The sequence below is a fragment of the Neodiprion lecontei genome, chromosome 7 (genome assembly GCF_021901455.1).
Source record: "Neodiprion lecontei isolate iyNeoLeco1 chromosome 7, iyNeoLeco1.1, whole genome shotgun sequence".
In the NCBI taxonomy this organism is placed as follows: Eukaryota; Metazoa; Arthropoda; class Insecta; order Hymenoptera; family Diprionidae; genus Neodiprion; species Neodiprion lecontei.
Genome location: NC_060266.1, coordinates 16,178,645 through 16,193,432, shown reverse-complemented (window position 1 = coordinate 16,193,432; position 14,788 = coordinate 16,178,645). Strand labels below are relative to the sequence as shown.

The following is a 14,788-nucleotide window of genomic DNA, read 5'->3' as shown; positions in this document are numbered from 1 at the left end:
TTCACATTGATGCCTACAATATTGACACTGTTATGACATTTTATATTTTTGCGTTTCAATTTTTGATAAAAGCTGTTGTATATGTGGTAGAACTTGTTTTTGAAATAAGCGCAAGAGAAGCCGGGGTTGATGTGAAAAATCGAGGGGGGAGGCCTCGAAAATGAAAACTTGCTGGCAATCAGCATGTAACTGCAACAGGAGAAGTTAGAAACGAACCTGAAGAGTCAGGACCACGATGGTCAACGTCTTCATCGCGAAACAAATTGACGAGCATTGCTGATTTTGTAATGAAAAGCGAAATTGGATATGAGAATAATTAACTTTATTAGCGTTTTTACTACTATTAATTCACTTCTGAAACGTAAAGAGTGCGGAGATAACGATTTCGAAAGATACCATCAACGCGTCTCGGCCTTCAAATCGAAATTTTCAGTAAAACGTGTGAAGACAGATTTATTCACTCGAGTCCTACGAAGACCTGCCAGGCAAAAATACTGTCAATCACGATATCAATACTAAAATATGTGCTGCACTCAGAACGATGGGAATCGGTTACAGTGGGCGTGGGAAGACGTGTGAAACACCACGGAGGGTAAGGATTATTTAAGTCAAGTGAAATTCGTCTGGTTAAAGTAAATGCTATAGTCAAATGCGGCGAATAAAATAGTTACGCAATTCAACAAAATGCTTTTGCCCAACGAAATATTTGTAACCACTTAACATAGAATTGAATCAAGCCTTTAAATGATCATGCTATCAATTTATTCAAGATAACACGGCGTGAGTTCTTTGCGATAATGTGAATTTTGTATGAAGAATATGTGTGATTGAAATGACTAAAAATTTGGCTGAACGCATCTTAATCTTTTGTTTTAAAAATATGAAATTGTTGTATTAAAACAAATTAAGTTTTTCATAATTCATTATTTGTTGAGTCGTGAGTTCAGTGCTTGAAGCTGCTAATGAAATTCTTTATTACAAAAATCTTTTGCAATGACTGAACATTTATAGAATTATTCAAGCGTACAAAATGTATTCTTCGACTCATATCATTTATAATTCTGCTGCCTCAAATTTTTTTGATATATAACCGATATGTAATTGGTCAAACCCCAAAACTTATTGTTGTACATCTGGAAGTATAAGTTGGGCATGTGTCGGATTTTTTTGTTTTTTTATCCTCAATATCAATTTCGGTAATTCAAAAAGTGGTATTACGCTTTCGTCGTTTGTAACAGCTCGGATGACAAATTTATCTTACGTTATCCGTATCCAACCTACAAGCCGATTACCCGATTTTATAACTATCTCTAAAGCTATTTCCATAGAGAGAGAGAGTTCACCGCTTAGTGGCCGTTTATAGTACTAGTATACTGATTTACAATGACAATATTCTGTACTTGTTTCAAAGCATGTGGTGTTTCTTTTACCTCGTAAACAAATTAGTGCAACTGATTCAACCAGTTACGCCAAATAAGCTCCGATGAGATCAATAAAGTATGGCATTCGATCGATGTGAAGATTTTTTATTAGCTAGATTCATGTACGTATTTTATTTCAAGTACCTAATTGTTTTTGTCAGAGAACATGCAACCTGGAGGAACAATACGTAAACTTCAAACGAACCGATATTTACTTCATTCAATTTCGGAAACACGTGAAAAGGTTCACTCGAATGTATACTTCATTCGATCGCGACAAGAAAGGCTTTTGTTGAATCAAGGAATTCGCTTGACTGAATCATTTTCACAAGCTAACCGAATCGAAATTGTTGAATTGAAGTCATCGTATTTGGAACAAATAAGGGGTACTAGATTGAAGAGAATGGACTCCAACAAAATATACTTTTTGGTTCAAGAATTCCTTTCCCACCGTGTTCCTCTTCAAGCTAAATTTAGTGTGATTGTGTTATGCAATTATAAAAAAGGAATTACTTATGTAAGGTATTCGTTACGAAGAATATGTGTTATCTTGGATATTTGTTCCGTTGATACGGGAAACTCGCGACTATTCGTTCAAATAATTCTTCGTTGGTTTGGGCATCCCAAATTTAATGACAAACTTCTGTTCTTGGTCACGGCTACCGCTGATCAATTGCCTAGCCGTCAATCCACGGTCTAGCACACACAAAATTACGTCTTTATACAAACTTGTTTCTACGTTAGGTGCTCTCGCTCTATACGGTTAATCGCAGACTTTGATTAATTGTTTTTTCCATCGATCGAAAAAGCGAAAACGATTCGTTGAAACGGTCAATTAAATGATTAATTGAAAAGGCCGATTAATAGCTTCATTGTCATTTTAGCTAATAGTTTTTTCGCTTTAATCGATTAATCAGCCCTTACAATTATTTCGTATCTTCGATTAATTGAATCGATTTAATTACGAAAGAAATGATGAATAGAATAGGCAGATTGTTGAGAATAGAACTACACTCTATCTTCCAGCCAAATCGATGACGTGCTGACATCTATTGAAACCTATATACATTGCACGCCTCACGTGCTAGATACCTTTGTATTTTTGAATATCTCTTCACACTTGTCGTGACCGCTGACGCGTAAACACATAACATATATACCTTGTACTGTTTCACACTTCAATTACCTATAAATTAAACTATTCCGATTGTTTTTTTTTACTGTGCTTTTCACTTACGCATAACCCGGAAACCAACAGGTTATGGGCCCAGTATTGTTTATAAAATAAAACATAAGTGAAAAAGGGTTTAGCTCAGTGTAAAAATAAAAGGAGAACAATCTGCGATCGTGACTATGCGATCACGTGTTCGATCCGCTAAGCGCGTTTCGAAGAAATCGGAAATTTCGCGAAAAACAGCCATGAGTGCCGGTAATATAGTGCGTATCGAACCACTGCATAGAGATAATTATGATACGTGGAGAATTCAGGCAGAAGCTATCCTAATTAAAAATGAAACGTGGAAATATGTGAGCGGTGAAAAGGCCCGACCCGATGTGAAACCGGGAGATGTATCAGCGAGTACAGCTGCGGCAGAGTGGGACGATATGGACAGAAAAGCGCGTTCGGACATTATACTCGCGATTAGCCCCACAGAATTACAACAAATAAAAGGTTGCAAAACGTCACGTGAAGTTTGGACAAAATTAGAATCAGTGTACCAGTCAAGCGGGCCTGCCAAAAAGGCAGCGCTGCTTAAGCAGCTGACCTTACACAAAATGGCCGAAAGTGACGATGTACGTGATCATGTGCGAAAATTTTTCGACATTGTAGGTAAATTGCAGGAAATGGATGTAGTAATCAATAAAGATCAACTGACGATTATGTTACTGTATAGTTTACCGGAAGCTTTTGAGAATTTTCGCTGTGCGATCGAAACGAGAGACGTTTTGCCCGAACCAGAAATATTGAAGGTGAAGATTCTAGAAGAATGCGACGCGAGAAAGGGAAGAACGCCGGAAGCTGTACCAAACGCCATGTTGGCGAACAAAAGCGGTCGTTTTAAGAAAAAATGGCAAGGGAAACCACATGCGAACAAGGGGAAGGAGGACACATCCGAAGGTACGTCGTCGTTTAAATTTAGATGTCATAGATGCGGAAAAGTTGGGCATAAAGCAGCAGATTGCGGAAGGAGGAAAGACATGCAGCCCATGAGCGCCAACGCTGAAATGAGCTACATTGCAATTCCAACGCAGGAAGCCGCACTGAAGGTTGACCCAATTAAACCACAGGGTACTTGGTGCCTCGACAGTGGGTGCACCTCACACTTGTGTGGGGATGTTGACAAATTCATCGATATGAGTAAGTCTGAACACAAATCACTGAATCTTGCAAGTAACTCATGTACAGAAATCAAAGGGGAGGGAACTGTAAAAGTTGTAGCTGATAATGGAATTAATAAGACTGTGCTCAACTTGGAAACGACCCTATATGTCCCTGATCTGAGGACAAATTTGATCTCTGTTGGGAAAATTACTAACAAACATCACGAAGTCACTTTCAGGAAACACGACGCCCTAGTGCGAGATCAGGATGGAAATATTACGATGATCGCAGAACGAGTGAATGGCCTGTACTATCTGCGAGAAGAGTCCCAGAACGCATGGAGCGCCGATGGTACTGATTGTGAGGAAAAGTCGATGCTGGAAAAGTGGCATACAAGACTAGGACATTTGAACGAGAAGGACCTGGTCGAGGCGGTCAGTAAAGGAAACATCCTGGGAATAGAAATGAGGAAGGATGAGAAGCTACCTCCTTGCAAAATCTGCATGCAGGGTAAATTTACTCGTGCTCCTTTTCCGAAAGAATCCTCAAGAGAAACAGAATTGCTCGAATTGGTGCATTCTGATGTAAGTGGACCGATGCGTAAACAATCACATGGAGGCGCATGGTACTATGTAACGTTCATTGAGGACAGCACCAGGTGGTGCGAAGCATATTTTTTGAAAAAGAAGAGCGATGTTTTCGAAGTTTTTAAAAATTATAAAGCCACAGTTGAAAAACAGTCGGGCAGAATGATAAAATGCTTACAGTCAGACAATGGAAGGGAATACTGTAATACTGACTTTGACGAATATTTACAGAAAAACGGGTTTGAAAGGAGGCTCACTGTGCCCTACACACCTGAGCAGAATGGGGTGGCGGAACGGAAAAATCGTACACTCAACGATATGGCACGCTGCATGCTCATCGAGTCTCAGCTGACTGGATCTTTCTGGGCGGAAGCAGTAGCCACCGCGAACTACCTTCGCAATAGATGTCCCTCGAGTATACTGAAAGGTGCAACGCCTTTTGAAAAATGGACTGGGAGAAAGCCAAACCTCTCGTATCTGAAGACGTTTGGATGCAGAGCCTTTATGCTTGATAAAACTCCTGGCAAGGGTAAGTTTGACCCTCGTGGAAAGGAATGTATCTTCATAGGATATTCGAAAGAATGTAAGGCTTACAGAGTTTGGATGTTGAATGAAAGGAAGATTATATCAACTCGAGACGTGAAATTTCTGGAATCGTCCAGTTTGTCAATGAAAAACATGAAAGCTGCTGCACGAAAAATACCTCTAGAACAAGATACAAGTAGGCCCTCAGAAGGAGGTACATATGAAAGAGGGGTTATAAAGTTTGAACTGACACCTGCAAGCACAACTTCAACTGAAAACCGACCAACATCGCAGAAAAGTGATTATGAGGAAGCTGAAGCAATTGTCGATGACAGTACTGACTCTTCAGAAAATAATAGTTCATCTGGAGACAGTGTATTCGAAGAAAGTATCGACGCACTGGGAGACCAGTCCAACCTACAAGACAACCTGACAAGAGAGGACCGATTTTTCGAGGAACCACAGCCGGAAGAACTTAGAAGAGGACCTGGTAGGCCAAAACTAGTGAGCACTGGCTCTAGGGGAAGAAGAAAGAAGATATATAACATGATTCCGACGCAGACACAAACCGAAAAGGATCAAGCAGACGACCCACAAGCAAGCCTGGCCGAAGTATCTATCAAAGACGCTTTAGCTAGTAATGAGGCACACGAGTGGAGAAATGCCATAGTTGATGAATTCGTGGCATTACTGGAAAACAACACTTGGAAGCTGGTGGACCGACCGCAGGATCGAAGCACCATTGGATGCAGACTGGTACTCTGCAATAAGTATGGAACCGATGGATTGCCGGTGAGAAGGAAAGCTCGATTGGTAGCTAAGGGCTACAATCAACGCCCTGGAATAGACTTCAGAGAAACCTTCGCACCCGTGGCACGAATGTCGTCTGTACGAATACTTGTAGCAACAGCCATGATGAAAGGAATGAAAATTCATCATCTCGACGTCGCTACTGCCTTCTTGAACGCAAAATTGGAAGAAACCGTTTTCATGGAAATACCGAAATTATTTGTTGAATCACTGCCTGAAATAGCTGCAAGAATGGAGAAAAAGGAGGGAAAAAGGTACGACAAAGATGCCATGACAAAGATGATCAAGGGAATCAGTCGTGGAGAAAAGGTCTGCAAGCTAGAGAAAGCCCTGTACGGACTAAAGCAAGCAGGTCATCAGTGGAATAAAGAACTTAACACAGTTTTGAATAAACTTGGAATGCAGTCTTTACAGGCTGACAACTGCGTATACTTTGCAAAGCGAGGAACGGACTGTATGATCATGCTGGTTTATGTTGACGACATATTGATGGCATCGAAGGACTTGAACTGGATGCAGGACATCAAGCAAGGACTTAAGAAGAGATTCGAGATCAAGGATCTTGGAGAAGTAAGACAATGTCTAGGCTTGCAATTTACTGATCAGAGTGGGAGGATAAAAATTTCTCAACGAGCATATTGCGAAGAGATTTTGGAAAGGTTTAAGATGAAGGACTGCAAGTCAGTCGGATCGCCGATGGAACCTAACACCAAATTAGAGAAGATCGAAGAATGCCCAAAAGAGAAGCTAGACTTGTACCCGTATAGAGAGCTGATCGGCTGCCTGATGTACTTGGCCGTGAGCACGAGACCGGACATAGCTTTTACTGTAAACTGGCTTAGCCAGTTCAATACGGGGTACTCAGCAGAACACTGGAAAGCAGCAAAAAGGGTGCTTCGATACCTTAGAGGAACTACTGACCTTGGAATTGTCTTCGGAAAAGATCAGAGAACACTCGAGGGGTACGTCGATGCTGATTGGGGGTCGTGTCCGATTGATCGACGATCATACACGGGCATAATTTTTGTACTGGGAAATGGACCGATCACCTGGGAGGCGAGAAAGCAGCGAACTGTTGCTTTATCATCTACTGAGGCAGAGTATATGGGGCTCACTGAAGCAGCAAAAGAAGCCTCGTACCTTAGAGGATTTTTGAGAGAACTGGATGAAGTTCAAAAATCACCAACCGTTATTTTCAACGACAATCAGGGAGCTAAAAATTTAGCTGCTAATCCTGTATTTCATTCCAGAAGTAAACATATAGAAATTCGACAACACTATGTCCGAAGAGCAGTCAGGGACCAAGTTATTGAATTGAAGTACCTACCGACGGAGGAGATGACTGCCGACATCATGACAAAGGGACTGAACGGGGTGAAACATCGAAGATGTCGTGAGCTTATGAACATGGGGTAAAGCAAATCGTTCAGAAAGCTGGTCGATCGATTGAGGGGAAGTGTTGAGAATAGAACTACACTCTATCTTCCAGCCAAATCGATGACGTGCTGACATCTATTGAAACCTATATACATTGCACGCCTCACGTGCTAGATACCTTTGTATTTTTGAATATCTCTTCACACTTGTCGTGACCGCTGACGCGTAAACACATAACATATATACCTTGTACTGTTTCACACTTCAATTACCTATAAATTAAACTATTCCGATTGTTTTTTTTTACTGTGCTTTTCACTTACGCATAACCCGGAAACCAACACAGATTATTCGATTAATAAAAATCACCAATACTTGCAAAGATCCATGAATTGAAAAAAAAAATTCACACGATTTAAAGTGAAAAATCGATAAACACGTTATTGTTCACAATTTGAGTATTTGCTTTTCTCGTGTATTTAGTTAGGCGCATCATTGTAGCTTATGAAATAAATTTGATAAATTCTCAATGTTAAACTATCTCGTAAAATCAAATCAACGACAAGATATTAAATTTCTACTCACTTTGACTCTCTAACTTTGGGTTTCACCATTTTTTTTCATCTCACTGGTCAATTATTCATTTATTTATTTGTCCGTGTGGTTATAGTGGGTAGGAAAGTGGTCGGACCGGCAAGTGAAAGGCCGGTATATAAAGCTGGGGGATAGGAAAAAGAAGGAGAGGAGCCCCTCATTGATTATCACCAGGGGGATAAAGTGATTGTGCGACCGCCGCGGATATACGGGGCAACATGACCACACGAGTGCTTTCTCACCTAATAACCAAAGAGTCCGTAGCAGTATGTCGTGTAACTGGTTAAGTAACAGGGGTTAAGGTGCCCATAAATAATTTTCACCTCTATACCTCTCGCCCCAATAACGGATATTGCATACGGTGCGGTGCATTAGCTTCAAATCCCCATGAACATTACGCTGCGCATTAGTGTAAAAAAAAAAAAAATTCAGACTTGCATCAAAAAAGTTCTTAAACAAGAAGGTATCGATATTTCATTTAAAACTTTGAATGCCACTAATAGTCTTTTCACTTCTCTTAAAACAAAAATACCTGTTCAAGATCAAATTAACACTGTTTATAAAATCGATTGTTTGGAATGTAATAAAACCTCTATTGGACAGTCATGACAAGATTTGAAAACACGAATTTCCAACTACAAATCGAATATTAAATGCCATAACCGTGACACTTGTGCTTTAGAAGCTCGTTCTTTACAATTAGGACATTATTTTGATTTTGACTATGCAAAGGTTACAACATCTGAACCAAATTGGTATGAACGCAATATCAAAGAGATGATCCATATTAGTAAAAATACCAATACTATTAATAGACGTACAAACATACAAAACCTAAGTCATCTATATTTCGATATACTGTAGTTTAAAATTTTTGCGCCTAATAACAATATGGTAATATTTCACTTTCGACAATTGACTATCGTATTGAATTATCGATTTTGGTCATAGATTGCAATCAATCCTCCTGTCACTTCCTTCCATCATGCCGTTTAATTAACATCTGAGCGGAAAAGGTTGTCACTTATTTGTAAGTAATTTTGTAACATCGGACTTCTATAACTTAAATTTCATTCCTGAACCTTGTAATTGCCTTTTCTAACATTTCTGTATATATTAATTGATAATATTTCATCAAAGTCATAAACTATTATAGTCTTATGCTATCTAATCTTCAAGAACATGCTGTCCTCAATAAATTGACAGTATATCGTTCGGAATAACAAATGTGCTTACATTTAGAATTTACTGGACAATTTCACTAATCAATACACCGTCTAAAGGTAAAGAAACAAACGTTTACCAAAACGTTTCTGTATCTTTTCATCCTGAAGATGGTCGGCGGGGCTCGACCGAAACGTCGATTATACATGTTGTAAATAAATTGAATTCTTTGACCTTCACTCGATGAAATGTTTTCTTTCTACAAAACTACCTGGTCACGAATAATCTCCAAACTACCTAATATTGGCGTCCGTTAGAAAAAAAAAGTTTTTTTTTTTTAACATCCTACTGTACATATGTATATAGGTTAGGGCGGTTGGTTTGAAAAGAAGTATAATATGATCTTTCTTCCTCGACAATTCCAACTTGAAAATACTTCCCAATTATCAAAATTATTCTGACAAAAATTGGTTCTGACTAAAAAGATATTTTTTTGATGCCCTGATTTTTTCCGTGAATTTTGGTGTTTGAAAACGTAGAATTTCCGAATAAAATCATGATTATATTAGATTGGCTCTAGTTTTTTATGTTATTGTAGTATTGTAAGGAGGGGGATGGTTTCTAATATAATCATGATTTGATTCATAAATTCTTCATTCTCAAGCACCAAAATTCACGGAAAAATCAGGGCAACAGAATTTTTTTTTGTTTGTTCAACCCTATAGTATTTTTTTTTTTGATAATGTTTAGATGTTAAAAAAAATCGCACTTTTCATCTAAATATTACTTTTCGGAGTAATGTATGCAAATGTCGATTAAATAAGTAACTGGAGCCAATTTCGAAAAATTACGCTCACTCGTAGGGTCGTTGACATCAAATATTACTAAGGCCACTAAAATACCAAGGCCGACAAAACCTCTGCTGGCAGTGTATTCATTCATATCTTAACTCTCCGGCTAACTTGTTTTTGGTCTGGAACAAAATGCCCGTTTGATGCTATATGAGTCGCGTGACAGAAACTCCCATATTCATATAATATTTGTCCAACATTGCCATGGACATAATGAATTTTATTATTATTATTAATATTCTCTCACGTCCGCTGTATCGCCCGTCATTGGCACAAAATTCGTATAGAGGCAAATTCGCATTTTATTCCAAACGGAAAACAATATAGTCAGAAGGTCAAGGCATTAGCGAATATTACCGTGCATGTACACACGGGATAAAGCGGAAATAGGAAATAATAAGAAGAAAAAAACTCGTTTGAGGGAAAAAATTTGCGGAGCAGCTGTACAGTATGGGGAGAGTATCGCATTTTTTCTCCGAAGATGAGAAGGAAGGCGCGCAGAATCTCTGGTGCGCGTGTCATATCAACGGAATCAGTGCCGGCGACGCCGCGCCGAATGGTGAAAGCGAGCGTCGAGACGCTCCGCGTCAGTACCGCCCCGTCCACGCGCCGTGACGCCAGGCTACCCTATCTAACTGTGTGCTTGCTATCTCGCTGGGAAGCAGAGGGTTGATTATCAGAGAAAGAAGGACCAGTACACCTACTCTCCGTCCATCCACAGGAATCATCACGAAACTTAGAGCCTAATTTCGGAGTGAGTACGTTAAGATTTCATCACCATTTATGGTCTACTACAATTTTCGTCTCCTTCTTCTGTTTCTCTCCATCCTCCTCATCGAATGACATGTCTGTCTAGTTCTTATCGTGTTTCGTTATCAATGTTACGTAGGTACGCGAGATATTACCACGGGATCAGTCCAAGGACTTCACTTTTCACTTTCCCTAATTTTCAGTACTGCGAATCTCGAGAAATGATGCAGAGTAATTTGTACATTATTTTTTTCCGACAAAGTTATCGTCGTTTTAACAACAAACCGCTTAATTATTTCACCCTCGCATAGCCGGTGAAGTAATTTATGAACGTCTAATTGCACGATACGAGTACAGATTCTATGAGAGAATTTGTCTAACACGGCAAATTACGACAGGAGAAAATTAGCAGAAAATTTAATCAAATTTTTTACAACACCGCAGATGTGCCACAAGTACGAGCAAATTTCGTGTGTTATATTTTCCGGCATTAGATATGACTCAAGGTGAAATTGATAACCAAACCATTGTTGCCACTATTTTAATAGATGTAAAACACTCCTTGACGGACGGTTGATGTTGGAAGTGATTTTTCAGGCAGAATAAAAATCGAAGCGTGATCATCAGTGGCCATGTTGGTTTCCCATGAAAACACTAACGTTTGACTCAACAACTATAAAACAAACGATTGAAACTCGATAACATTATTATAGCACGTACGCCCTAATATCATTACATACAATTGGTAGAAAAAAATTAGGGAAAGATGATTCGTATCTCACGAGTTTCACAAATTGCTTATACAGTTATACGAGGCGGGATTGATGTATAATCGATGATATTAAGAGAACCCCCTTGAATTGTTCTCAACGGACGACAAACATCTAGGAAAAGAATGTTTCTATATTTGTACCTTTGCGTGATACGGGGATGTGAGATGTAACAAAACACGAATGTGTTTATGTAGAGGATTATTTTCCTCTTTTGAGGCTCTGCGCCGCGCCCTTTGTGGCTATAATCCGTCAAAAGTTTTTGTGCGTAATTAGGTACACAACAGAGTATAACAAGGTTCGGTATATCGTTTCTCTACAACGGATCCGTTCCCAACAGGATTTTCGCTTTCAGATCCCTCGAAGGGCTTGAAGCGAGCCGAAATTATTATCGACCCCGAACAAAGGGACGGGGGGCAGGCAGGGGGGGGGGGTTATGTTTATGATTAAGAGGTTCAAACTGTCGACCGACATTTTTTGCGGTGATCTATGTGTAACATGATACACGTGTTATCTGCATCTCGGTTATATAATTGCGTGTGGTTTTTGCGCCGGTTAGTTTTATATACTAAGCACATACTTGTAGTATACAATGTGTATGTCAAATTATTATAAGGACAACGCAGCCTGACGAATGAACCTGATCAACAATGGGTCGCGTCGGTTGATATGACGAGCCTTTTATTACACGCGATTCTCGCTAACTCGCCCTCCATATTTCCGTTTCGATTTTGAAACGAACGACTCGTTTGATATTATCCAACTTGTGTACGCATACACGCATGTAACATACCTGCATAGTGCATACTCTTTTACTTCGTTGTTATTCCGACGGCATCTGCGCATTTCCAGCTCCAACCGACTAGCGACGCATCCTGCCTTCCTTATCTTCAAGTTCATGGTATAAATATTACAATATTATATCCTCCATGGTTTTTAAGGGGAACTCCAAGTAATCTTATTATTAAACTGCGTATCTCTTGTCGTATTAATGGATTGATCACGGATTACAGGTGTTTTCTTTGAAACTCTAGGCTTAACGACAGTATGCCTATTTGCTGGTGCTGAGCATCAACTTTCACGGCAAAATTTCAGTGTAAATTAGTTATCTAAGTATCATGCCCGAAATCAATTCGAGGGAAAACTTTCCTTCTGCCTTATTTAATCTAGTCAATTCATGTTTGGCTTGATCTAACTAAACATTTTATTTTAAAATCAAAACCTGACCCACTGTGCCAAAGATTGTTCAAATAATTCAAATTTGTTCAGTGTGATTAATTATGCTTTATCCAATTACTCATAATTTCATGTCTACTCAAGTTAACTGATATTTATTAGGTTATAAAAAAAATGTTTGAAAATGTAAATCACTATGATATTATAATTTCTTAATAGTCACTGTTCATATCCGTAGTTGTATAACGATAATACCTTACTAATTGTAAATTGAATTGCTAATCATATATTAACTCGAATAAATTTCGTAGACTTGGGGAATAACTATTGCTAACGACAAGTTAAAGTGAATGGGATCATGCCTTCGTCGCTAAAAATAGTCGAATCGAGTGTAGAATATTTATGTAAAAGAAATTATGTCAACGTGTTATGTGTTTGCTTTGCGTTTATCACTACACTTGTATATTTACTTTATGTACTGTATGTTTACACGTATATGTGTGTACACAAAATAACGTAAAAAATTAACTCAATGTAATGAAAATACAACGTGATATGAACCTATATGGGATAACACGTGTAGATTATAGCAATCTTTTAAAGTAAGTGTCTGTAAATTTTCATTTCCACAATTTTTTACAACCGTATCAACTGTTCTTTGACCCGTAGTAACCACACCTCTATTAGGCATACATATGAACCACAATGGTACGATTTGGGATTCTGCATTTTCAAAGTATTATAACTCTTGTATGGATAATTCTCTTGTATTTTATATAAATTTTCCAGAAATTTAATGGTAATAGTCTCGAATGCGAAAAATAATATTATCATAGTGCGAATGCGTCAAAATCAGAACAAAGATGTTTCGAAATCGTTTTTCCGTAAAAAATACACCATTATTTTTCTATTGGATGAGAATTTTTTTTTTCTTTGTTACTCAAGTTCAAATGTTCTGCTTTGAAGAGAAAAATATTTCGTAAAAATTATGGAGAATAGAAGATTTTTTAAGGGTCTTTGAACATATGATATATTTGAAAGGTGAAATATTAATAAATGATTAGTTTATGATGACAAACCATATACGTTTTTTTTTTTATTTTTCTTTTTTATTTATCTATATTTATATTTTTAGCACACTCATGGTCAATGTAAAGTTCGCATCTACGGTCCGCTCGTCGCGAATCCGGCCTGATATTGACTAATAAAGTAAGAATTATTAAAAATTGCGTGTTTTTGTGCTAGAAACTACAGAATATGTTAAAATACTAATAGGTACTTACGTTGACACGTTTTTCGTAACAATATACGCAATTTTTTTTTCATCGCGCATCGACTTTCCGAATGTTGCTACCACGCTAGTACGACTCTGGTTTCAGAACGAATGACGCCACGCCAATGTGTAGGTCGTAGCCTAGGGTGATGACATATTTGTCATGATGGGGGAAACTAGAAGACTGTTATAGAAAGCCGTTAAAAAGAGCCACAAATTAGAAATTTTAGGTGATACGAATTTGCATTGGTGTGGTTACTGCGGGTTGAAATCTACTCACAATCTGTTACTTCGGCACTTTTCTGAAAAATCTCAGTCGAAATTTCAACTTTATTTCGGTAATATTTTTCTTCTTCACTTTTCTGCATCAAAAATGGCTTCTTTTGCTTGCAAATTTTAATGAAGTCGTGCAAGATAATTTTTGATAAAGAAATATTTTGATTCTACTTCCGCTCTTTTCTTTTTCCTTCTCTTCACAATTTCAGCATTTTGCTTTTTGGAGATTCGTCTGATATGTATCTAAAAAATTCATCGCGATCTTTTAAATTATAATCTGCATACTAAAAATCTAGAATATATAGTTGAAAAAAAATTAATTTCTGAGAGTATATTTTTCCAAAAAGTTCTGCAGTGCCAGTAGCTGTGCTTGGACTTTGAACAAAGCTAAATTCATATAACTCGACTGCTGAAATATTACACTTGAAATTATGATTGTTACTGTTTGTATATTCATAACAACCGAATTGATTTTTCCAACACTTTTTCACTTTTTCTGCTCGGGAAGTTCAATTTTCGAAGACTGTAGACTGTGGCCCATTTCTCAACGGTCTGGTATAACGACGTTGGCGCATGCGTAGAATTGAAGTGCTAGATTCTATATCTTTGGCGTATGCGTATTTTCGAGCAGCCCAATTTTACGCACTGTGTCAATAACAACGTAAGTTACCCAACCCCATTTTGCGTTCTGTCAGTGGCACACTCCTTGCTTCTCAAATCAAACTTTCTTTCACAGATGTTGGAAATAATAGCGTGTTGTCACACGTACGGATGGACGATATCTAAATTGTCTGATTACAGTGCTCACCTTAACTCATGCTGCGTTCACACTGCCAGTCATGATATTCATGTAAGCCTATCCACTTCCGGCTACCTATTTTCGGTCCAAAA

The 14,788-nt window shown here is 38.3% G+C and overlaps 1 protein-coding gene across 6 annotated transcripts in view; it reads left to right on the top strand.

Annotated features, from left to right (window-relative positions):
- The first annotated feature begins 10,206 nt into the window (after positions 1–10,206).
- The window catches only part of LOC107216665 (GTP-binding protein Di-Ras2), a 432,275-nt gene continuing 427,693 nt past the window's right edge, over positions 10,207–14,788 (top strand). For all 6 annotated transcript variants that reach the window (XM_046746087.1, XM_046746085.1, XM_046746086.1 and 3 more), the window contains exon 1: positions 10,207–10,406. The gene's annotated coding sequence lies outside the window, so the exon portion shown is untranslated. The remainder of the gene's footprint in view (positions 10,407–14,788) is intronic.